This window comes from Mastigoproctus giganteus, chromosome 9 (assembly GCF_048544385.1).
Source record: "Mastigoproctus giganteus isolate SK-2022 chromosome 9, ASM4854438v1, whole genome shotgun sequence".
In the NCBI taxonomy this organism is placed as follows: domain Eukaryota; kingdom Metazoa; phylum Arthropoda; class Arachnida; order Uropygi; family Thelyphonidae; genus Mastigoproctus; species Mastigoproctus giganteus.
Genome location: NC_143583.1, coordinates 155,356,480 through 155,382,142, shown reverse-complemented (window position 1 = coordinate 155,382,142; position 25,663 = coordinate 155,356,480). Strand labels below are relative to the sequence as shown.

Below are 25,663 nucleotides of genomic sequence, written 5' to 3'. Positions count from 1 at the left end.
TAAGAACAAAACTGGTACATTTATTAAACAGTGGCAGATCACACTTGTCTTTTAATACTTGTTTTCGATTATTTTATTCAAATTCCTTTATACAATAATTTTTATGAAAGCAGAGGTTCTTGCAGTATTACCTCCTACTGTTCTTTTTCTGAGTATAAGTTATTCAAAAAAATTTTGAAAATAACTGTTTACAGTGGCCTTCTTGGCTGCTCAGCAAAGTGGAAAGGAAAACCTTTTTTGTTTTGGCATGTTCCTACACTTTTTACAAGGTAAATCGTGTAACAATGAAGAAAAAATGATTTTTTTTCATCTATTTCGGTTTCGTTTTCTGAATTTATGTAGGAATTTAAAATTCTGCTAATGCTACACAGTATTTTAGCATATATAAATTTGGTAAGGTACAAGATTCCATGTCCTTTGGTGCACTCTATGGGGAATGTACACAAACTTTACATCTCTTGTTATCCCAGTAAAATCTGGGAATCTTGTTCAGACACAAAAGTGGTCAGACTGGGCATGGCGTGATCACACACAAAACTAACACGTTTAAAATCAGTTGCCGTCCAGCTGAAAATTATTAAACGGCCTCAGGATGCAAATAAAAGTAATAAACTTACAAAATTACAGAATTCATATGTTCGATAACATTACGATTTAAAACATAAATGCAAATAACTTTTAAGAGATAATTAAAACAATACACCATATATACATTTTTAAAAAAATGGAGTGCTTCTGAGTACAGGCAACAGTTGGAGTTGGCGCGTTATTTTGAGAGGGGTCAAAGAACATCCCCCGATTGGCTACAAAAGAAAACGAGAGTGAGGTCACGGTAGGATAATCAATAAAATACGGAAACGAAGAATGACTTATGACTTGATCTGCATGAAATTCAATAACACCAAAAAAACAAATGACAACAGTATGCTGTATTTTAAATGAAATAAAACTAAATGAAGGATCAATGCACGCATAAAGGGGGGGGGGATAGTGAACAGCTATAGCAAAATGACTAGACCTCAGAGAGTGAAGTAATTCAGAGGAGCGTGTAGTCACATCTGACCGAAACGCAGCAGACCGCTGATTGCGATTTGTCGTTGTTTGTTTATTTATTTATTTATTTATTGGTTGGTTGGTTATAAATAATACTCTAAATTATAATTAACCACTTACGTTATAATTAACTTAAATTAAGTTATAATAAGTTAACCTAAAGTAAGTCGATTTTTCTGATGTTGGGAAAAGGGGTTTGGGTTGCAAAGAAGAGCAACAAAACGTTGGTAATCTTGCCGAGAAAGGCTTCAGTTATATAAATTGCAATGCTTAGAAACCACTTTTTTTTTTTTAATTAATTAAGGCCTTAAAAGGGTTCATTAGTTTATCAACCCTTTTAAGGCCTTAATTATTAATTAATTAATACTCATAGCATTTTACTCTTTCTCAAGTGACACAAGAGTCAAATTTAAATTGAAAAAAGCATGGTTAAAAAATAAATGTATGGAGTAATTTGATTGTTGGTACAAACCTGCACCTAGTATAAATTTAAGTCTATATAAATTTTAAGAGCAGACAAATTATGGGTAAAGTTTTTTTTTTTTTGATGCTGTATGAACCTGCTTTCTTGCACCATTCTGCCAATATGAATACTAAATATGGTAAATATAAACAAAAAGAATAATAACTAAAGGTTAAAAAAAATACGGTTAAAACAGCATATTTGCAACTTTGGCTTTTGGTTTGAGCAGTGGTTTCCAACCTTTTTTTAATAACGGCACCCCTACTCAATATTCTGCCTGTTAGATCTGATTCTCTGTGTGTGTGTGTGTGTGTGTGTATATATATATATATATATATATATATATATATATAATATTAAAAAATATATATGTTATATGATATTTATTACAATAATATAATTATAAAAATTACATTTCATAATACAAATTATATATATACAGTATATAATTTTATTCTTTATATAGAGGTACTAAGAAAACATCACTTATAGATCACCACAAAATTAAAAAGATACTGTACACCTTTTTATAATGAAATAAACATATAAATTAAAAAATAATAAGTTTAAGTAATCACTTCATTATTCTTCACCCTCAGTGAGTGAAATATGAAATAAACAAGAATAAAAAAACTTGCATACTTCAGTAGTTGGGTGATGAACACAAATACAAGCAACATTTTATGCAAGCCAAGCATCAGCATTGCGAAACGCTATGATGAAATGTGGAGTCAGTGCACTTGATTATCGGATAATAAAAAAAAAAAAAGTTGCTAATCTTAAATTCACGCGTTTTAGAGAATTAAATCATAAGCAAAAGAAAGCTTACCAAAGCCTAAAATAAAAATTTTTATTTTATTTGTAAATGAAATCAAATCCTCCCATGTACCTTTGCCCACCAGTATCCTCTAAGAGTATAAAGTATTTTATGTTACACTTGTTACAATGTGAATTAAAGGTAAAAAAAGGTAAATTTCAGCCATTATCAACCCACTGCAGGATGGAAGCCTCCTCAATGATTCATGTTGAGGGAAATGGACCATAATCCCCACACTAGCCCAGTGCAAGTTGACTTTATTTAGCAGTCAGGGGCTTGAACCCTGGTTACTCAAAGAGCATGTGTTACTGCAATCATTTCATTTTCAATTCATTAAAAAAGCTAAAAATAATTTTTTTATAATTAAACAAAAAAGGGTGTCACAGAGGTGCCATGTGAATACCTTTGTTAAAATTGAGGATGCAAGTGATGGTAGTTTAATGATGCAGATCAAAATGAAACCAATAATGAAAAAGGGAAAGTTAATCACATTGGCATTAGTTTACTGTAGATATTTTTATTTTCAAATTTAAGCCATTTTAGTGGACATTCATCATCAATCTGGCAGAGGGTTAATTAAAATTTGAACTAAAATTTATAAATTTGTAATATTTATTTCTTTAACCCATTCAGGAGTATACATGTAGAGCTACATTTTGAAAGTCGCTTCAAACAATGTCAGTTGATATACATATCTGAATTATTCCATTACATACTGCCATTTCTTATCTATGTTTCCAACTAATTATTGACAATTTATAATAAATAAGGTGGCAATGAAAATAGCTTTGAAAATCTGAGAAGGAAGTGGAGAGCGAGTTGACCTGATTTGGTCTTGAAAAGCCAAAATTGAAGAAATCTAGAATTTTTCTGGAATTCAGATGTAGCAGTTGATAAAATTGAATCAAGTGATACATAAATAGATGTAGAGATATTATTGAATCAAAATAAAGTAATGAGTGTTTCTGCACATTGGTTTTTATGATGTTTTTTCTCATTCTTATTTAATTTTTGAAAATTTCTTTTAGTTTGGTAGTAAAGTTAAAAATCAGAACAAATTAATATAAAAAATTTGTGTACAAAGTTTTCATTTTTAAAAATTTCAAAATTCCTTGGCAAAAAATTGTCCACAGAGCTCATTTTCAGTAGCAAGAGCTCATCAGAAATTTTCTGCACACACACACACACACACACACACACACACACACACACACAGATCCTGAAAACTTACTTGTGTTGTGGAAGAATTAGTAGTGGCAAATGATGCAAGAAAGCAAGCTTATATAGCATCAGTCAAAAAAAAAATAAAAAATAAAAAAATTCACCCATCAGTACTCTCCAAGGATTTGTCTAGTTCTCCCTTGAATTTTTCAACCCATCCACTTCCACAATAACAGATGGAAGTCCGTTCCATCAGACACTACCCGTGCTGAAAGCAAATGTCCACACATCTATCCTGCAACCATCCTTCCAACTTGAATTTATGTCCCCTCATTAACATTTGGCTTACTCAATCTATTCAAGGCTTTAAACACTTAAACATATCTCCCAGCAGGTACTTAGTCTCAATGCTGCAATTTTCAGAACAAGCCTTTCTAAAACCCATTTGTTCCCTTCACCAATCTGGTTGTCCTTCTCTGCACCTGTTCGCAGATCTACATCCTTCCTAAAGTGAGGACTCCAGACCTGTATACAGTATTCAAGATGCAGTCTGACCTTAAAAAAATGGCCTTATATGAAGGAATAATCACCTCCTTATCCCTGCTAGCAAAGTTCCTGTATATCATTGACAAAACCCCATGAGCTGTCCTGGCACATGTCTGCACTGCTCAGAGAATTTCATGCCTGATTGTGCAATTACCTCCCAGGTCTTTTTCATTCAGCACTACTCTGAGTATAGTACTACACAGTTGATAAGTTCCTCTGGGGTTGCTGCTACCCATGTACAGTACCTTGCATTTGTCAATGTCAAACTTCAATTGCCATTTCTTAGCCCATTGACCCAGTTTTACTAGATCTTGTTACAGTAGCTCACCTTGGTGGCTATTGTTAACCGCCTTGAGAAACTTCGTATCATTTATAAACTTAGACATTAAGTCTGATATATCTTCATTCATCAATATCATTGTTATATATTGAAAACAACAATGGACACAGCACTGAACCCTGGGGAATTTTACTAATAGCATTAGTCTGCAAGAGCAGTGCCCATTGATAACCACCCTCTGTCCATAACTTCCCTTAATGCCAAATTGCTCCAGTTTGTACAGCATGGTGTGCTGTACACAATACAAATTAACTTTGAGATGTGTTTATTTTTTAAGTATTTAAATTCGGTGAATTTTTTTTTTTTTTCTACATGCAGTAACATAAATGATCCTGTGCCATGTTAAATGCAAAACCTACTGAATTTTTCCCTGTAGAGGAAATGTTTTGCTGAGCATCTGAGTTGTTTATTATTAAAATTATAAAGTGGGTCATCTTGTCCTCACTTTGGAAATTAAAAAATAATTTCTAAAATATTAATTTTAAATTAATGACGAGGGCACACTATACTGTAGGTATATCAAAATCAAAAATCCATGCACTGGAGTGCATACAGTACACCAGTGGCATTACTGAGAGAAATATATGAAATATTTTAACATGTGAAAAATAGATGATCTCATAATCATCAACGTTCACGATGATTCACATAAGTTATCAATTTTATTTAGATCTTATATTAGTATATATCTCCTTTAAGTATCACCATTTACCATTATTTTCACAAAGTTAACATATGAAAATGGACAACACACCTGGGGGCTGTAAATGTCAGGGGTATGCATGTGGCTTGTACAGCACTGTTTGACATTGTTGTACAGGCCATGACATTGACATGCCTAATAGTCCTGTTTCCTGAGCAGAACTGGGCAAAGTGTAGGTGCGGAGAACTTCATGTCAGACTATATAATTACCCCTAGGTCTTTTTCTTTATCAACAACCTTGAGTTTGGTGCTACCCAAATGCTGTGTTATCCCAAGATTACTGCTATCCAAATGCATTACCTTGCATTTATCAATGTTAAAATTCAATTGCCATTTTCAGCCCATCTGCCTAATATATCTAGGTCCTGTTGAAGAAGCATACATGATTACTATCATTAACCACCTTTGTATGATTTTTGACTCAAAAACAGCAGCATCTCAGTGCCAGTGCTCATAAACAACACACACTTGAGCAGATGATGTTACATGACAATGAATTTCTCTTTTCAAACTGTCACTGGAAATCCATATGCATAAGTAGAGTCCCTGAACAAGCAACACAGTTGTTAAGTTTAGCAGAATAGCAAAGTCAGTGATGAATTCTTTTGATATCTGATTTTGAAATCTATTTATAATATATGGAACTTAAATCTCAAGCTTTATTAAGACCATTATTTCTTTGGGAAAATTCAAAACAGGTCTAGAAGGGTCATTTTTAAAAAGGTAAAGCCTATCCTAAGAGCTGAAACAATTTTCAAAAATTTCTATATCTGAAGGTCAGATACTAGCTATTCATGGCCTAAGTTGATTGATGAGCTAGAATCTATGGAACAGAAGCATGTTTTGCATAAGAAATAAAAAGTACCACCGAATCTAATTTTAAGAATTACTTCATTGCATCACCATTGTTGGTCTAGATTTCATTTATTTGATGATATCAAGATATCATCAAATTGAAACAAACTAATTTCTTCTGCATATATAATGCCACCATCTTTCTTGGTCTCAGTTAGAAATAACTTTTCTATATTAGGTAGTTAGCATTAGCATTAACAGCAGCATACGATGCAAGAAAGCAAGCTAATGCAGCATCAGCCAAAAAAAAACCCATTACACTCATCTATTCATTCCAAATGCTTATCCAGCTCAGCCTTAAAAAAAAATTATTTAAGCTATCAACTTCCACAAAAAGAGATGGCTAAAGACAAATTTCCACACATATATTCTACAACTGTCTTTCCTCAGATCACCCCCTCAGGTTCTTAATCTGAGCAAGACGAAGAATCCCATCAGAACTGAACTTGCTAGACCCATTCAAGGGCTTATACACCTCAAACAGATCACCTCTTATGTGCCTAATCTCTAGGTGCTGCAATTTGCAGAACTTAAGCCTACCTTGGTAAGAGCACCTCTTTGTTCCCCTCACCAATCTTGTTGCCCTTCTTTATACTCGCTCTAGCAAATACATTCCTTCCTAAAATCAGGCCTCCTGTACACAGGAGGCCTGATACCTATACACAGAATTCAAGGTGTGGCCTGGCCATTGCCTTGTACAACAGGATAATCACCTTCTTGTCCCTGCTAGCAAAATTCCTATATATCATTTATGAGACTCCATGACCTGCTCTGACAGCCCATCTGCACTGCTCAGCGAACTTCATATCTGACTGCACAATTACCCCCAGGTCATTATAACTCTCCACTTCCCTGAGTGTACTACCATACGGTAGGTATGTTTCTCTTTGGTTACTTCTGCCCATATACAGTACTTTACATTTCTCAAGGTTAAACTACAGTTGCCACTTCTCAGCCCATCTGCTTAACTTTTCTAGCTCCTGTTGCAGTAGCATACTGTGATTAACAACCCTGCCAACCTTTGTATCACCTGCAAACTTGGACATTAGGCATGATATACCCTCATCAATATCGGTGATGAATACACAAAACAACAATGGGCCCAACACCAAACCCTCGGGAACTCCACTAATAACATTAGTCCACAAAGAGCAAAGTCCATTGATTACCACTCTGCATCGACTCCCACTCAACCATCTCTTTATCCATTGTAGAAACTTAATGCCATACCTCTCCAATCTGTACAGCAGTCTTCCAAGTGCAAGAGTATCAAAAGCTTTCCTGAAATCCAAGAATATGATATCAAAATTATTTTTTGCATCCAGTTTCTTTGTGACCACATCATAGTATGAAATCAAATTGGTCAGTCAAGCCCTCCCTTTAACAAACCCATGGTGTGGCTTAACTACTACTGCAGCTTGTCTAGAAGATCCTGCAATGCTGCTTTAACCAGTGACTCCATTATTTTTTCCAGAACGCAAGTTAAACTAACAGGTCTATAGTTACTTGTGTCACCTTTTGAACGTTCTTTGTGAATTGGGGGTACATCTGCACACCTCCAGTTCATGGAGACCTCACCTGAGGCGCCTCCGTAGCCAGGTGGGAAGGAGCAGCAGTGCGTAGCACACGCTTCTTGATTAGACCGGGGTTCGAACCCGTCACCACCAAATACGGAGGATGCGGAAAGGTCAGGGAATGACCACCGCATATCCCAGAGCAATATGGCCTTAGTTGCTAATGCTTCTAAAAACCAAATAACATAACATAACATAACCTAACCTCACCTGACTCTAAGAAATTCTCATAATTATAGCTAAGGGTTTGCTTACTTCCTTTGCTGCCTCCTTTAATATAACTGGATAGATCCCATCCACCCCAGATGCCTTTCTTATATTTAACTTCAACAATTTCTCCTCCACTTTGCTCTCAGTTATTACAAAATCACTTAGCTCCCTGTTAGAGTTTGATAAGCTTGGCATTCCCCTCCTTGAATAACTCCTCATGTATGAATGAGATGCATAATACTCATTCAGTTTATCAGCTGCCTGAGCAACATCATCAATAGTCAAACCATCTATGTTAAGTGGACCAATCTAATTCATCCCTCTCCCTCTAGAATTTTGCCTGAATTCTAGTGGGAGAAGGAATTTTGCCTTTTCCTGCCTAACCCCTCCTTTGTATTTGAGTATATCTGCCATAGGCTTTTGTGTCACCCGATAATTTATATGCACACCATGCATTTTTCTTCTCTGCCACAAGTCTAATTCATCTGACATCCATTTAGGCCTTAACCTTGAACAGTATTTCTTAGTTGCTATGAAAAGCCTAGTGGCCTCCAAGGTTAAGTCCCTGAAGGATTCCCATTTAGAATTCACTGTTGGTAACATCATCAGTTGAGCTCACTGTATAGAATTTAAAAACTGTCTGGGACCACTATAGTCACCTTTACGAAAGCAAAAGCCCTTCCTTTACCCTTGATGGTAGTTACATCTTTAAGTAAATCCCACATCAGTACACTGTGACCAGTCACAGTGGTTCCTTTATCTGCAAATTCTGAATGCACGAATAATCACTGCTGATAATCAGATCAAGAGTATTGCTCTGGTTACTTCTCGAACATGTTGCTGTAGAAAACAGTCATCCAATAAATCCACAAAACTCTTGCTAGTGTGCGAGTGACCAATCCACAAGTTCCAGTCAATATCTGGAAAGTTAAAATCCCCCATTATAAGACATTCTGATTTACTGGCCCACTCCATTTCTCTGCATATTTTGCTAATTATACTCATCAGATTCATTGGGCCTATAAAAAAAAAAAAAAAAAAAAGGTAAATTGCAGCCATTATCAACCCACTGCAGGGTTGAAGCCTCCTCAACAATACATGTTGAGGGAAATGAACAATAATCTGCCATGTTGGTCCAGTGCGGGTTGGCAGAGTGACCGTATTTAGTAGTCAGGGGCTTGAACCCTGGTTCAAGCCCCTGAGCCGAGTGTTCAGGCACTCCCGTTCCTGAACACTCGGCTATGGGGGGCCTTACTGGGCCTATAACACACACCTACTCTCATTTTCCCTTTCCCAGTGCTTATCTCACACCACACTGACTCATATTGCATTGTCCACCAATGTCAATTGGATGCACTTCCTTAGATTTTATGTGTTTCTTAACTAATAGCATAACCCCTCCTCCCTTTCTATCCTTTCTGTACACATTATACTCCCCAAATTCTAATTCTGCACTTCTTATATCTGTGTGACACCACGTCTCTGATATCCCAACAATATCCGCCTTTGATGTCTTGACCACCACTTCAAATTCGTCAAATTTATTAACTATACTTCTAGCATTGGTGTACATGCAAGTATACATACACCTGTTCCTACTCTTGATTACCCTACCACAGCCCATGTCTTTACTTGTTTCACAATGACTCCCAGCAATCCTGGAAATCCCCAGCAACTTGCTTTCCACGCTGCTGCTCATTCCAACAGAAGCAGTGCAAGAATCACTTTCACCTCTGCCTGTAGACACTGTTAATCTTTTAGTCTGTGTATCCCTCCTCCCCAAGCTAGCAGTTTTCCAACCCACCTAACACTGCCTCGATAGCATCAGCAAATATTCTTGCACCCGTTCTATTTAAGTGTACCCCATCCCTGTTGTAGTCGTCTCTCTCGTTAACGAGCACAGACCACGCTGAAAAAAAATTCTACTCCATTGAGCCTTGCACAATCTCTCCAGAGCCGAATTGATTGGCAAGACTCTCATCATATACTCCCTCCTATTGCATCCGAGCAGAATTGCAGACACTTTCAAATTCAACCCTAGTTCTCAACTTTTTTCTAACGTTGACCTGTATTGCTAATTAAATCTGCAGATCTCTTATTCTTAGTGCCAACATGTTCAACAATAATATCACCTTTTGTGCCCTTAAAAGATGATATCATCAACTTTTGCCCCTGGCAGACATATCCTGGTTCTATTCCACTTATCCTTTTTGCATAATATAATCCTGCATCACTTAAATTCTCTTTTGGCATGTTAAATACTATTTAATATATGTAATTCACAGAAGCTCTTGTAAGTTCTCCTGAAAAAAAAAAAAAAAAAGGAAAGAAAAAGGCACCAAGAAATTCTCAAACCATCTCCCTGACAATGGAGTCACCAACAATAACTAGTTCCTGTGGGACCAGCACATTCTGCCTTGGAAACTGCCTCTGTTTTCTGTTTTGCCTGCTGCACAGGAGTGAGCTCTAGTGTTGAGAGCTTGTTGGGCCTCTCATATTAATTTCTTCAAGGGCATCTACCCTACATCTCAAACTTTCATAGACGCCCACCTTATTAGTTTCTGATAAACTTCTCTTTGAGCTTATTAGTTCCTGATAAACTTCTCGAATTCCCCTGAATAAACAACTCCCCATGCATGAATCTAAATGCAAAATACCTATTAGGTTTGTCAGCACCTGGGTAGGATCAACCATAGTCGTCAAGTGTGTAAATAAAACTACAGTCGTTGTGTCAATGTCATTTAACCCCTTAACCCCTTCTACTGTTAATATAAGTAAAAAAGTCTCTGCCATTTCTTGGCATTCTTTACCAGAGACTTCTCGTAATCTGCCTTGCCTAACCTTCTTTGTGACTTGATTACAGTCTAGTTTATAGCTGCCGTGGGCTTCTGTGTCCCCAGATAATTTATCTGCATCCCATGCATTTTTCTTCTCAGCCACACATCCCACCAGGTTATCTGACATCCATTTAGCTCTAAACAAGAACGGTATTTCTTAGTATGAAAAGCCTACTAGCTTATACAATTACTTCCCTGAATGCTTCCCATTTACCATTTGCTGCTGAAAACATAATTAGATCATCCCGCTGTATAAAATTTAAACACTGTCTCAGACCACTGTAGTCACCCTTACAGAAGAAAAAGCCCTTCCCTTTACCCTTGACAATAGTGATGTCTTTAAGTAAATCCCACATCAGCACACTGTGATCACTGCCACCCAGGGGATCTTTTAACTGTAGGTTCCTAATTCATGAAGAGTTGCTGCTGATAAATATATCAAGAGTATTGTTTCCTCTTCCTTAACATGCTGCTGTAGAAAACAGTCATCCAATAATTCCACAAAAGTCTTGCTAGTCTGAGAATGACCAACCCACAAATTCCAGTCAGTATCTGGAAAGTGAAAATCCCCTATTATAAGACATTCTGATGCACTGGCTCACTCTATTTCTTTGTATAGTTATTCGTTATACTCATCAGTGTCATTAGGCCTATAACACATTCCCACTCTCATTTTTGTTTTCCCAGTGCTTATGTCACACCAAACTGACTCAACATCACAACAGCAACCCATGTCAACTGGATGCACTACCTTAGATTTAATAAGCTTCTTAAATAAAATCATTATCCCTCCATGTCCTTTCTGTATATATTGTACTCAACCACATTCAAATTCTGCATCCCTTATGTCTGAATGACATGTCTTTGATATTCCACTATGTCTGAATTTGATGATTTTATCAGTACTTCAAATTTATTGGCGAAGGCAAAGAAAGCCAACACGAGAACCACTGGAAATGTCGGCTAACTTATCCGGAAAATTACTTTCCCAATACCATACTCTAGCGCTGCTCGCTTGGTAAACAGAGGGTAGGTGTTATCTGGAGCCGAAGTCGAGAATGATATACTGATAAACTTCCCTTTATTTTTTTACAATGTCGCGTATGGTCTAGTCACCAACATTATAAAGGTTCTTTAGAGATTTAATGGATGCACCGTTTTCAAACTTTTGAATAATTTCAAGTTTTTGTTTAATTGAAAGAACTCGTGTTTGTCCATCATTTTCGTGATTTCTAAACAAAAAAAAAAGTTACTATAAAAAAAAAAATTCCAACATTCCTGACATAAATAACAAAACAAAATTTGTCCTTTTGCGGTGCAACAGAACACAACAATCGACATGACACACTAAATCAAACTAAACATTTGGTCTCTCTTTTTTTTTTATTTTGAGCAGTAGGTGTGAAGACAGCAGGCGTTGCAAGATAATAGGTACACTAATCTCCCAGTGACAACTTATAAAGCCGGTTCTTGTCGCTTATTTACAACTTGCAAAATATGTTTATACCTACCTCTTCTAGTTATTACTTGAATTTTATGATTTTTTTTTTTTTTTTTAATTTGGAGCCTTGAAGTGTCCCGGTTAATCCAATCCTGGTAAATCAAGAGGCTGCTGTACTTTATTATTACCGTATTTAATGTTGATAATGTCTTACTGTGTGTTTAATTTATCAATCAAACTTTATTATACATATGTATGTACAAGAAAATCACGTTATATGTGGGGTCAGCAGGTGTTCGCTTATATCTGCAGTTTCAGCCAAAATTTAACTGCTAAGAAAGCCAACATGATGTGTTGGCTTTCTTAGCAGTTAAATTTTGTCCTCTGTGATGTTTTGGTTTTACCAATACAGTTTCGACTGCTTTTACAGTTTCCCCCAATCCACCAAGCTTAATGGGTTTTTATAACAACTGCAATTCGCAAATATCTCTAGTGTTTCTTATAAAACTTAATTGCTGTTACTTTCATAATCTCCAGATGGTTTTAACATGAATGGAACATTACAATGTTCCATTGTAATGTCAGCTGATGAAGGGACCCAATATAGTTTGGGTATTTGTAAATAGTTTAGTATTTTGTAAATATTTTAGTCCTGCTCTTTCGGATGCAACAATATTCCTCATGCATTATTGAACCCAAAGCAAAAGGTGTTTTTGTAAGTGACCTATGTAAATGCAGGTAAATAATTACATAGTGATATTTATTCCACCTTGAGAATGCTGCAAGGTTGGAGGTGCGGTAGCCAATGAGAGGAGAGGGATGCAGTTCAAGTGGTACAAGTGTACAGGGTAATTACGTCACTGCAAATGCATAGGTAAACAATTACATAGGCTAGAAAAGAATAGCGAAAGCTTAAAAAGCGGTACTCACCTTGAAATTAATCTGCGATCGTTTACTTAGGTAGCGTGGTTAATGTTTAAGTTGAATTGTTAAATTGAAAAATTAAAAGGGAGGGAAGTAGGTAAAAGTTGACTGAGTTAAATGGGCGCAAGGAAACAGAAGTGTACACATCCAATCCTTGGTTGTCATCGAAATAAAAGAAAGAAGAATAATTAAAAACTATGTAAGTGAATCCAGTGAAGCCAACCGCTATTCACTTACATAGTTTTTAATTATTCTTCTTTCTTTTATTTCGATGACAACCAAGGATTGGATGTGTACACTTCTGTTTCCTTGCGCCCATTTAACTCGGTCAACTTTTACCTACTTCCCTCCCTTTTAATTTTTCAATTTAACAATTCAACTTAAACATTAACTACGCTACCTAAGTAAACCATTGCAGATTAATTTCAAGGTGAGTACCACTTTTTAAGCTTTCGCTATTCTTTTCTAGTCTATTAACACAGTACTTGAAGATTTCTAAAAATTTCTTATTGTCACAATTACATAGGTCATTTCCTGATTAGATATCGATCAGTGCGTTTCGACAGGCGTGTCTTTTACATAGAAAAGATTTGACTTACTCCATCATACCTCTACATTTTACATATAAAATGTATGCGCTGGGGTTAGCGAGCAGGGGGAGAATATCCTAATACTGATTAAAACCAATATATTGATTAAAGCACAACACAAAAAAATCACTTCGACGAAAGGATGCAAAAACAAAACATGCTGCAAAAAACATTTACAAACTCTGCTGTTGGCTGAGAGGAGGGACTACGTGGTTCAGTCGGAGACAATTGTAAGCCCATCATAAAGAGAAATAAGTAGGTGCTGGTTAATGTGATCACTGGTTAGTGGAATCAGCCACTTTAATTTCAAAAAACCAATTCAAATCGTTAAAATGCACTACACTGTCATCATTATCATATGGTTGGTTATAAGAATCAATTTTGAATGCCTTTGTGATATTTTTCTAAAGCACATTTCTGGAGGTCTACTATAAAATAAAAAAAACAACAAATTGTGCTTTCCGGTTTATTGGGTTTTTCTGTTAGTGCAATCTATTATAAACGGGTAGTAAATGCGATCTTATTGCATTTGGAATAACTGATAGCCAGAAATTTTGAGGTTTTTTACATTATTATGGTGAAATGTGTTTCTCCTTTAATGAAATCTTCAATCATATAAAAACCAAATTTTCAGTCTTCTCTCTTCATTCCTATTTTTTAAGCTTCGTAAACTTGTTACTCCATATCTCACGCATATTGTGTTTGTTGCAATTTGTGCATGCCATGTTCTTTGTTATTGATTGCTTATCTTTTTTATTGTTTTAAATTTTACAACCCAAAAAAAAAAAAAAAATGTCAGAGAACAGAAATATCAATTAGTTGATATGTACATATTACTTTATTTTTATTTTGCTAACCCATGGAAAATATTCTTCTGATTTTCATATATCATTTAATTTTGTTAATTGGTAAGGTAATAAAGTGTAAATTTATGCTTAATATATCTTTACTTTTATAGCATGTGGATAATATTTTTCCTATTTTCACTTATTAGAACCACCATTTCATTGAATTAAAATTCAATTCACAAACATGATCACAAGAACCAGCACTTACTACATATCAAATTGTGAACAATATTTTATTATGGAGAGTTCATCGTAAAGTGATTTGATCGTACAGTGAACCAATCATAAAGTGGGGGTCCACTGTATATATTTTTTTGTAAGTTTTACTGATTTACAATACTTTGGAATACAAAAATTTCAAACAATATTAAAATATTCATTTTTTTTATTGTAATTTCCATGTAGCCAATTGATTCTCACAAAATGTTTTCATTGACTTTTGCAGATCTTTTATATCCATAGCCAATCTATGGTTCCGATTCAACTATGATTTGACAAATAGAGTCCCATCCCACTCCACTAACTCTTTTCCCAATAAATTTATCTTCATTAAATCCAATATGTGATCTACTGTTAAATTATTTCTCACCCTTGTGTAAATTATGTTCAGAGTGTTGTGTGACCTCTTTCAAGCTTTCAGCTTTCAACTGAAACCTCTTTCAGTTTCAGCACTACTGATTGCAATAGTGCTAACTAACTTTTTAGCTTTTTGAATACTTGTAGGGATTGAAACATTTTTTTTATTCTACATTATTATCGACAAAATCCCAAAAATCATTCAAATCAATTTCATATTTTAAAATTTCACTTAAATGTTTTTTTTTTTTTTTTTTTTTTTTTTTCACCAGCTATCCATGGTGAGGTTAGTTCTTCATAAGGCCAAGTGGATGGTTCTAATAAATCGAAATAATTTTAAATGTTTTCATTGTTATTTAAATGATGAAAACATTTAAAATAAAAGACAAATTCATGTTTTGAATTATATTTTCTAGTAATGTATTCCTAGGATGAGCAGTGAATTTATTATTTTTAACTTAATATGATAGCATAGCTTAATTTATTATGGAACTACTCACCTTTTTTTTATATAATCTGCAATTGATGTTTGAATAGGGCGGATGATAATTTAATTTAAATTGGGAGTAAGTAAGTTCGGTTTTAAAACAGAAGTTAAAATATGCACAAGGAAGTAGAGGTGCACGTCTTCGTCCTTAGTTGTTGATAAGTTGAAATAAATGGTTAACACTGGAGGCCAATAGCCATAACAAGTGGCTTTCGTTATCCATGTCTTCAGTTGGCAATGATGGGTTGAGAGTAAACACGTGTATTTAAGAAAACTAAGTTCCCGTGATGCTCCTGGTTAGCATTAGCATTAGTGGAGGCATATGATGCAAGAAAGCAAGCTTATGCAGCATCAGCCAAAAAAAAAAAAAAAAAAACACTTCCACTTCACCCCTCCGTTCGTTCGAAATAACTGTCCAGCTGAGCCTTAAATTTATTTGGACTATCAACTTCCACAACAGGGGATGGAAGTCTTTTCCACCAACAAACTACCCGCTGGCTAAAGGCAAATTTCAGCACATCTATCCTACATCTCTCTTTCCTCAATTTGAATTTAAGCCCTCACAGGTGATTGTTCTGAGCAAGAGGCAAAATCCCATCAGCATTGAGCATGCTCAAACCATTCAAGGCTTTATACACCTCTATCAGATCACCTTGCCGGTGCCTAGTTTCCAGACACTGTAATTTGCAAAACTTAAGCCTTTCTTCGTAAGAGCAACCCTTTGTTCCATTCACTAATCTTGTTGCCCTTCTCTGTACTCGTTCCTGCAGCTCTACATCCTTCTTGGGCCTCCAGACATGTATACAGTACTCAAGATGTGGCCTGACCATTGCCTTATACAAGGGAATAATCACCTCCTTATCCCTGCTAGAAAAATTCCTGTATATCATTGACAAGACACTATGAGCTACTCTTGCAGCCCGTCTGCACTGCTCAGAGAACTTCATATCTGCCTGCACAATTACCCCCAGGTCCTTTTCACTCTCTACCACTGTCAGTGTAGTACCACAGAGTTGATACGTTGCTCTGGGGTTGTTGTTTGCCATATGTAGTACTTTTACATTTGTCAATGTTAAACTTCATTTGCCACCACCTCTCAGCCCATCTGCTCAACCTTTCCAGATCCTGTTGCAGCAGCATAGCGTCAGTAGTGTCCTTAACAACCTTGCCAACCTTTGTATCGTCTGCAAACTTGGACATTAAGCTTGATATACCATCATCAATATTATTTATAAATACAGAAAACAATAATGGACCCAACACTGAACCCTGAGGGACTCCACTAATAACATTAGTCCATGATGAGCAGTGTCCATTGATTACCATTCTGTCTTCTCCCCCTCGACCACCCCTTTATCCATAGCAGAAATTTGTCTCCAATGCCACACTGCTCCAATTTGTGCAGCAGTCTTCCGTGTGCAACAGTATCAAAAGCCTTTCTAAGATCCAAGTATATAATATCAAAGTTATTCCCTGCATCCAGTTCCTTTGTGACTGCATCATAGTATCCAATCAAATTCGTCGGGCAAGCTTTTTTTAGTATCCAATCAAATTGGTCGGGCAAGACTTTCCCTTAACATAACCATGCTGCACCCAAGCTATCACTGAAGTCTTGTCTAGATGATCCTGCAATGCTTCTTTAACCAGTGCCTCCATTAATTTTCCTGGAACAGAAGTTAAACTCACAGGTCTATAATTACTTGTCAGCCTTTGATCCTTCTTTGTGAATTGGGGTCACATTTGCACATCTCCAGTCTATGGGTACCTCCCCTGAGTCCAAGAAATCTCTCATAATGATGGCTAGGGGTTTGCTTGCTTTCTTTGCTGCCTCCTTTAATACAACTGGATAGATCCCATCCACCCCAGTTTCTCCTCCACTTTACACTCAGTTATTACAAGATTATCTAGCTTACTGCCAGAGTTGAATACACCTCTGGCATTCCCTCGCTGAATAACTCCTCATGTGTGAATGTTGATGCAAAATACAGTGAAACTTCCCTATAAAGGACAGCCATGGGGAATGAAAATGTGTCCGTTAGAGAGAAGTGTCCGCTAACAAGAAGTCTGAGGGAGAAAAAAAAAAAGAATGAAAGAAAAATCGCTAAACGTTTAATGTAAAATTAAATTAAAATGTATACAGATTTTGAACAATATTTTTGTAAATAATATACATACAATTGTGCTATGCATATTATGACTTTATCTTAAGAAAAATACATACAGTAATCACTTATTTTCTTCTGCACCTTCTTCCGGCTGATAATTTTGTTTTAAACATTTGTTTGGAGTGAAGAAACCATCGAAAGTCCTTCAGTATCTTCTTCAGCGGCAAAAAACATTTTTAAACGATTGATTTGTATGAGCGCTTCTTCTATTTTCATCGGTGGTTCGTCTTTAATATGTTCTTCGACAGAATGACCTCCTTCCATTTCTTCATCCTCATGAGGAACTTCTTGAAAAATATCGATGATAATGTCGTTGATATCTAGAGCACCATCTTCTGTAGTGAGGTTCGAGTCTATATCTTTGTAGCCAGGGTCACTTGTAGCTGAAGTATCGTACATTATTAATAGATGTTGAAGTTTTTGTTCTTCTTGGTGCTCCACATTGCTGTTCACAACTTCAATTTTTGCGTTTGAGAAGCCAGACTTTACAAAACAGTTCACGACAGTTTGTTTTCTAATTGCGTTTACTGAAGAGGAAATCCATTGAATCGCATCTAGGATGCTGATTTTCTTTACAAGGTCACGCGCACATGTTACATCGTTCATGTTTGCAATGAGATGTCTTAAAACACGTTTTCTGTAGTGAAGTTTAAAATTTTTTATTATCCCTTGATCCAAGGGCTGACACTCTGCAGATGTGTTTGGTGGCAGAAAAACGATTTGAATGTTGGACAATTCAATGTGCGGGTGAGATGCAGCATTATCCATAAAAAGAATAATTTTTCTGTTTTGACGAATCATGTTTTGGTTAAAGTGACTTATCCATTCGTTCATGATATCTCGTGTCATCCACGCTTTTTTATTAGACTTCCAGTCAACATTCAAAAGATTCAACTTTATGCCCTTGAAACAACGAGGATATTGTGGTTTTCCTATAACAAGAGGTTGTTCAAAGTCTCCCAGCATATTTGAACACAATAGTACAGTCAAGCGTTCCTTAGAAATTTTTCCGCCTGGCACTTTTCGTTTTTTAGACTCATTGTTTCTTCAGGAAGAGCTTTAAAAAACAACCCTGTTTCGTCACAGTTGTAAATATCCTTAGCTTCAAAATCACGACATAAATCTTCCAATTTGACGGTCCACTCTGTTACAACCCAAGTATCAACAGATCCACCTTCACCACTTACGGTTTTCCAAGAAATTTTATGCCGAGTTTTGAACTTGTCTAGCCATCCCACAGAAGCTTTGAACTCATTTACTCCCATAAATTTCGCGACCTCCAAAGCCTTTTCCCTAATAATAGGCCCATTAATGGGAATTTTTTTAGCACGTGCGCGACAAAACCACTCATACGTAACATTGTCAATTTGAAGTCCAACAGTTTTCGGGAATGATTTTTGAACCTGATCATTTCCGTGTTGCCAAAATTGTTTGAGCAGTTCATTTTTTTTCTTTAGGATGTCGCTTACCTGCGTCTTCCCGATTTTGAATTTTGCAGCGAGAGTGCGAACACTATTTTTTGCCGATCATACGCATTAATGAGTTCGACTTTATCTTTTAAAGTTAAATGTTTACGAGAAGACATTGTGTACTTCACAAGACACTGAACAAAACTGAAAACCGAAACTCAAAAGACGAAAGGCCGACCAAATTTACCCCGTCCCCTGCAAACACCGAATTCGTCAGAAGTTTTACACGTGCCTTAAAAATTCTTGAAAAAGGGTTTAGAACCACGACTTAAACTTGATAAAATTCAGAGAATCGGAAATAGAAAATAGATTGAGGCAATATGTGGAAGAAAAGTTCCTAGAAAAAGGGCCGTGAGCTCTCCCGCTGTCCATTATGGGAAGATCAAATAAAGTGCTAATCTAAACGAAACAGTGCAGATTGCCTGTCCTTGTCCGTTACAGAGAATGTCCGCTAGACAGAAGCTGCAAACACATTAAAACCAATAGAGATGAGTTGGGGAATTTGAAAATGTCCGTTGTAGAGAGATGTCCGTTAACGAGAGGTGTCCGTTAGGAGAAGTTTCACTGTATTCATTTAGTTTGTTAGCTACCTGAGCAGGATCATCAACAGTCGAACTATCGATATCAAATGGACCAATCCGATTCATCCCCTTCCTTCTAGAGTTTACATAAGTAAAGAACTCTTTGCTGTTTTTCTTTGCATCCTTTGCCAAAGATTTCTCGTAATCTGCCTTCGCCTGCCTAACCTCCTTTGTAACTTGGTTACAGATCAACTTATATCTATCATAGGCTTCTGTGTCATATGTTAATTTATAATGTATCCCATGCATTTTCTTCTCTGCCATATGTCCCATTAGTTCATCTGACATCCATTTAGGCCTGAACATTGAACAAAATTTCTTAGTTGGTATGTAAAGCGTAGTAGCTTCCAAGATAAGTTCTTTGAATGCTTGCCATTTTGAATTTGCTGTTGGTAACATCATCAGTTGGTCCCTCTGTATAGAATTTAAATACTGTCTCAGACCATCGTAGTCGCCTTTACGAAAGTAAAAACCCTTCCCTTTACCCCTGATGGTAGTTACCTCTTTGTGTAAATCCCACTTCAGCACACTGATCACTGCCACTTAGTGGTTCCTTTATCTGCAGATTCTTAATGTATGAAGAATCACTACTGATAATCAAATGAAGAGTATTACTCCCTGTAGTTGCCTCCTGAACATGCTGATGTAGAAAACAATCATCCAATAAATCCACAAAAGCCTTGCTAGTGTGTGAGTGATCAACCCACAAATTCCAGTCAATATCTAGGAAATTAAAATCCTCCATTATAAGACTCTCTGATTTACTGGCCTACTTTCCCTGTACAGTTCCTTATTATACTCATCAGAGTTATTAGGCCTATAGAGCACACTCCTACTCTCGATTTTGATTTCCCAATGTGGAAATCTCAGGTGCATGAGATTCCAAGCCAGTGCGATGTTGTAAGGTAGTTTGGTATTTAATACTTGGAGATTGGAATGGTGGCGGAACCATTCTATAACTAGGGCTTCATATTGGAAAATTTTAAAACTGGATTTTAATTTGATAATGGGAATGGCTGAGTCTACTAAGGGGGTGTGATTGTGAGATTGAACATGTGATGCTAGTTCTGTGTTGGTTTGACCTGTCCTAAAGCTGTTTTAGTGGTAGTACGTACGTGTGTTTGATGTTTTAATAGAACCATATTTTGAAGTTGTGCTACCAATGTAACATGCATTGCAGTTAGGTTGACATTTTATTAGATAAATAATATTGTTCATATCGCTGATGTGATATTTTTGTGTGTCTTTGTATGAATTAAATAAAGAGCCAAGTTTGTTATAAGTTGAGAATGTGAGGGTGATGTCAGTACCTTTGAATATGCGACGAAACTGATTGCAAAAATTACTATTTTTATTTAAGGGGGTGGTGCGAATCAAAATGTAGGTAATTTCCAGTATGGGTATTTTTTCTAAAAATTCTTGTTCCTAATTTGGTGTTGTTTCAGAAAATTAATTTGTCCGTTTTCTTCAAGTTCTAGGATGTATTTTAATCTATTGTGTACTGAGTTAAATTTAATGAAAAGATTGTCTATTGTGGATTTTGGTGCTATTAAAAGGATGTCATCTGCATATCTTATAAATAATTTTATATCTGGGAGATATGATTGTAGTACATAGTTTTCTATTGAAGCTAGGTAAATTTCAGAGGGGGGGGGGGCTGAGATCCCTAATCCTATAGGTAGTCCATATGTTTGCTGGTATATCTGATTGAGAAATTGGAAATATCTAGCATCTAATAAAAAGGTTGTAAGTTCTAGTATACTATTAATTGAAAGGGAAGTGCAATTGGATAAGGTATTGTCATCTGTTAAGAAATTACGTAGAGTTTATAATGTTGAAGGTAAATGTACATTAGTATACAATGAGATTACATCGAATGATGCTATTATGTCATTGTTGGTTATTGTAATGTGTTTTATTTTATCAAATGTTTGGGAGGTGTTGTTTACTTTGAATTTCGAAAATCTAGTGAGGGGGGAAATGATTTTAACTAGGAAAGAAGATAAATTAGTGAAAGCTGATTTACTGAAAGATATTATAAGTCGTAGTGGGTGGTTGGGTTTATGAAGTTTGTTAATTCCAAACATATGCAGTAAAATGTTGTTCCGGATGCCAATTTGTTGTAAGATGTGTAGGTTGTTTTCATTGTATGACCTTAATTTTCTTAGAATGATGTCTAGTTTATTTTTATGTTTAGAAATATTATATGTATTGTCTAGTTTATATGTTTCTGAGTCAGAGAGTATCGATTCCATTTTTTTAATGTATTTATTTTTATTAATTATTACTGTGGTGTAACTATGGTTTTACTATGGTTAAACCTCACACCTCCCAAAAATCTTCCACAGTAAACATTTCATCATACCCCTTTTCCCCTACCAAACTCGCTGGCCTCGATTACAGTTTTAATTTTGCTATCAAAAGTGACCAATATCCATATAAAGAATGTATAATAGAACTACAAACTAAATTAAATAACCACCCGGATAAATGGTGATTAATACACCAAAGTAATTCAATTCTTAATTCTAGACTTAAATTTCAACCCAATATAAATAAACAACAGTTAAGTAACCTACAAAAAATACGTTAACAATCCAAATATTATAGTTCAAAAAGTCAACAAAGGCGACACCATAGTAATAATTAATAAAAATAAATACATAGAAAAAATGGAATTGATACTCTCCAACTCAGAAACATATAAACTAGACAATACAAATTAATTTTCTGAAACGACACCAAATTAGGAACAAGAATTTTTAGAAAAAATACCCATACTGGAAAGTACCTACATTTTGATTCGCATAAAAAAAGCCATTCTTTATAATCAGATTTACAATGCTATAAAATACAGTTCTACACAAAATAATCTTAACTATGAACTTCAATATCTTACAACAAAATTAATATCTAGAAGGTATCCCACTCAATTAATTCAACAAACCATTTTCACCGTCCAAAATAATATTAACAATCCACCCAAACACACCTCTAATAATAATTTACGTATTATCCTACCTTACCATAGTAATTTTTGCAATCAGTTTCGCCGCATATTCAAAGGTACTGATGTCACCCTCAATTTATAATAAACTTGGCTCATTATTTAATTCATACAAAGGCACACAAAAATATCACATCAGCAATATGAACAATATTATTTACCTAATAAAATGTCAACCTAACTGCAATGCATGTTACATTGGTAGCACAACTTCAAAATATGGTTCTATTAAAACATCAAACACACGCACATACTACCACTACAACAGCTTTAGGACAGGTCAAACCAACACAGAACTAGCATCACATGTTCAATCTCACAATCACACCCCCTTAGTAGACTCAGCCATTCCCATTATCAAATTAAAATCCAGTTTAAAAATTTCCAATATGAAGCCCTAGTTATAGAATGGTTCCGCCGCCATTCCAATCTCCAAGTATTAAATACCAAACTACCTTACAATATCGCACCGGCTTGGAATCTCATGCACCTGAGATTTCCACATGTAACCAGGAGCATCACGGGAACTTAGTTTTCTTAAATACACGTGTTTACTCTCAACCCATCATTGCCAACTGAAGACATGGATAACAAAAGCCACTTGTTATGGCTATTGGCCTCCAGTGTTAACCATTTATTTTCAACTTTAATATTGACCACCAAGGACAAAGACGTGCATCTCTACTTCCTTGTGCATATTTTAACTTCTGTTTTAAAAGCAAACTTGCTTCCAATTTAAATTAAAATTATCCACCCTATTCAAACATCAATTGCAGATTATATAAAAAAAAAGGTGAGTACCATAATAAATTAAGCTATGCTATCTAATATTAAGTCAATTATAAATGGTATTTTAAGAAATCTACAACTATTGAATTTATTATTTTTATTAAATGGAATATCTATAAACTTATCTGAGCACTACCCCAGTATGCCATCGCTCAAGAACCAATAGCAGTTACACCATCCTTAACCAGCCTAACAACCTTCCAACGTTTGAAAGTTCCCTCTGGGAGTCCACCATCCCTACAAGATCCTTCATCGGATACTTTTCTTATTGGACAGTCTGTGAGGGCTGAACTACTTCTGATCACTGGGCAAAAACTCTTTAGATCTGTCACTCAGACTCCTGGTTCCGGACTGCTGATACACCAGTACAGGCATACCTCGATTAACGAATAGGATGCGTTCCACGAAATTACTTCGTTAAGCGAAACTTCGTTTTCAGAGGTAAAAATACTATGGCCAGAATAGGGATACGTTCCTACTTAAAGAAAATGAAAAGCTTTTTTTCGAACAAAGAAAAGTTTTATTAAATAAACAGTCAACTTACATACAAAGTGAAATCACATTTTAAAATATGAGGTTAAAGTTGATTGTTTATGCTTTTTTTCTCTTTCATTTAACAATTGCCTATACGGAGTTATTGCATTTAACACTGATCGCTTAACTATAACACTTCTTCCTAAATCAGGATCATTTTCACTAAAAAAATTTAAAACGTTTTCAATGTCATTTAAGCACCTTTTTAAATCTTTGGTTGTTAACACTTTTTCGGCAGGAACTTCTTTAACTTCGCCTTCATTATCTTTGTCTTCGTTGCTAACAGGGTTTTCTAAATCTTCCACTGAAAAACCATCATCTTCTGCATTCAATAAATTTCTAACATCCTCTTCATCGACATTTTCGAAACCTATTGATTGAGCCATCTGGATAACTTCATTTCTAATTTCTTGGATGTTATTTTCTTCTTCTAGTACAACTTCTGGCCATATTTTGCGCCAAACTCCATTTAAACATTTCTTAGTGACTTCTTTCCAAGAACTATCAATGGTTTCAATTGCGTTTTTAATGGTGTAGTTTTTCCAAAAAGTTTTAACTGTCATTTCCTCTTTATCCTCTAGTTCAGGTAAATTGCTTAAAATTCGACGCAGATAATAAGCTTTAAATGATGCTATTACTCCCTGATCCAATGGTTGAATCAGGAAAGTTGTGTTTGCTGGAAGAAACACAACTTTGACAGGAATGCATGTGTCCAACGTGTTAAGATCAGTAGGATGTCCCGGAGCATTGTCTAACAACAAAAGAGCTTTTTCTTCAAAGTTGTTTTTTTTTTTGACAATACCGTTTTACTCCAGGACAAAAGTGGTTAACAAACCAATCAGTAAATAACTCCTTGGTAACCCACGCTTTTCTATTTGCTTTCCATATTACAGGTAAATTCATTTTTATGTTACCTTTTAACGCCCTCGGATTTTCTGAATGGTAAACTAATAACAATTTTAATTTATAATCGCCAGAGGCATTTGATCCAAAGGGTAACGTTAAACGGTCTTTGGCTGCTTTGAACCCAGCAGCTGATTTTTCTTCAATAGAAATGAAGCTTTTTGTTGGTAGCCGTTTCCAGAACAAACGGCTTTCGTCAACATTGAACACCAAATTTGGTGGAAAATTTTCACGTTCAATTATTTCCTTTAGTTTTTCTGGAAACTTATTTGCAGCTTCTCCTGTTAATTTTACACTATGAATCCTGGCCCGTTTTTTTAAATTTCTCGAACCAACCACGAGAAGCCCTAAAGGTTTCCGTAATTTCTTCAGTTTGTTTAGATTTCGGGTGATTAAACAAAAATAATGCTTTTTCTTGAATCACCATTTGACTTAAAGGCATATGACATTGTGACATATCATCTATCCACAAACTTAACATTTTCTCCATTTTTTCTAAAATTGGATTCCTTAAGCGAGTTAATTTTGCCGCTGTAACATCTGTACAATTCTGAGCAGACTGTTTTATTTTTTCTGATTGACTTAGTATGGTTGTTAAAGTTGATTGCGCTAATCCTAAAGAATGTGCCACATCGGATTTTCTTTCGCCGCTTTCAACACGTCGTACGATATTTAGTTTAGTTTCCAAAGAAATTGCTTTTCTTTTCTTTGATTCTGACATTTTAATTAACTAAAACAAAAATATTTCTATTAAAATTTACAAAATCTAGGTTATGTAATGCTACAAAGA

General features: G+C 35.5%; 1 protein-coding gene across 3 annotated transcripts in view; it reads right to left on the bottom strand.

Moving 5' to 3' along the window:
* The window catches only part of LOC150080831 (DNA (cytosine-5)-methyltransferase 3A-like), a 945,959-nt gene that overhangs the window by 733,370 nt on the left and 186,926 nt on the right, over positions 1–25,663 (bottom strand). The gene's annotated exons all lie outside the window — the stretch shown is intronic.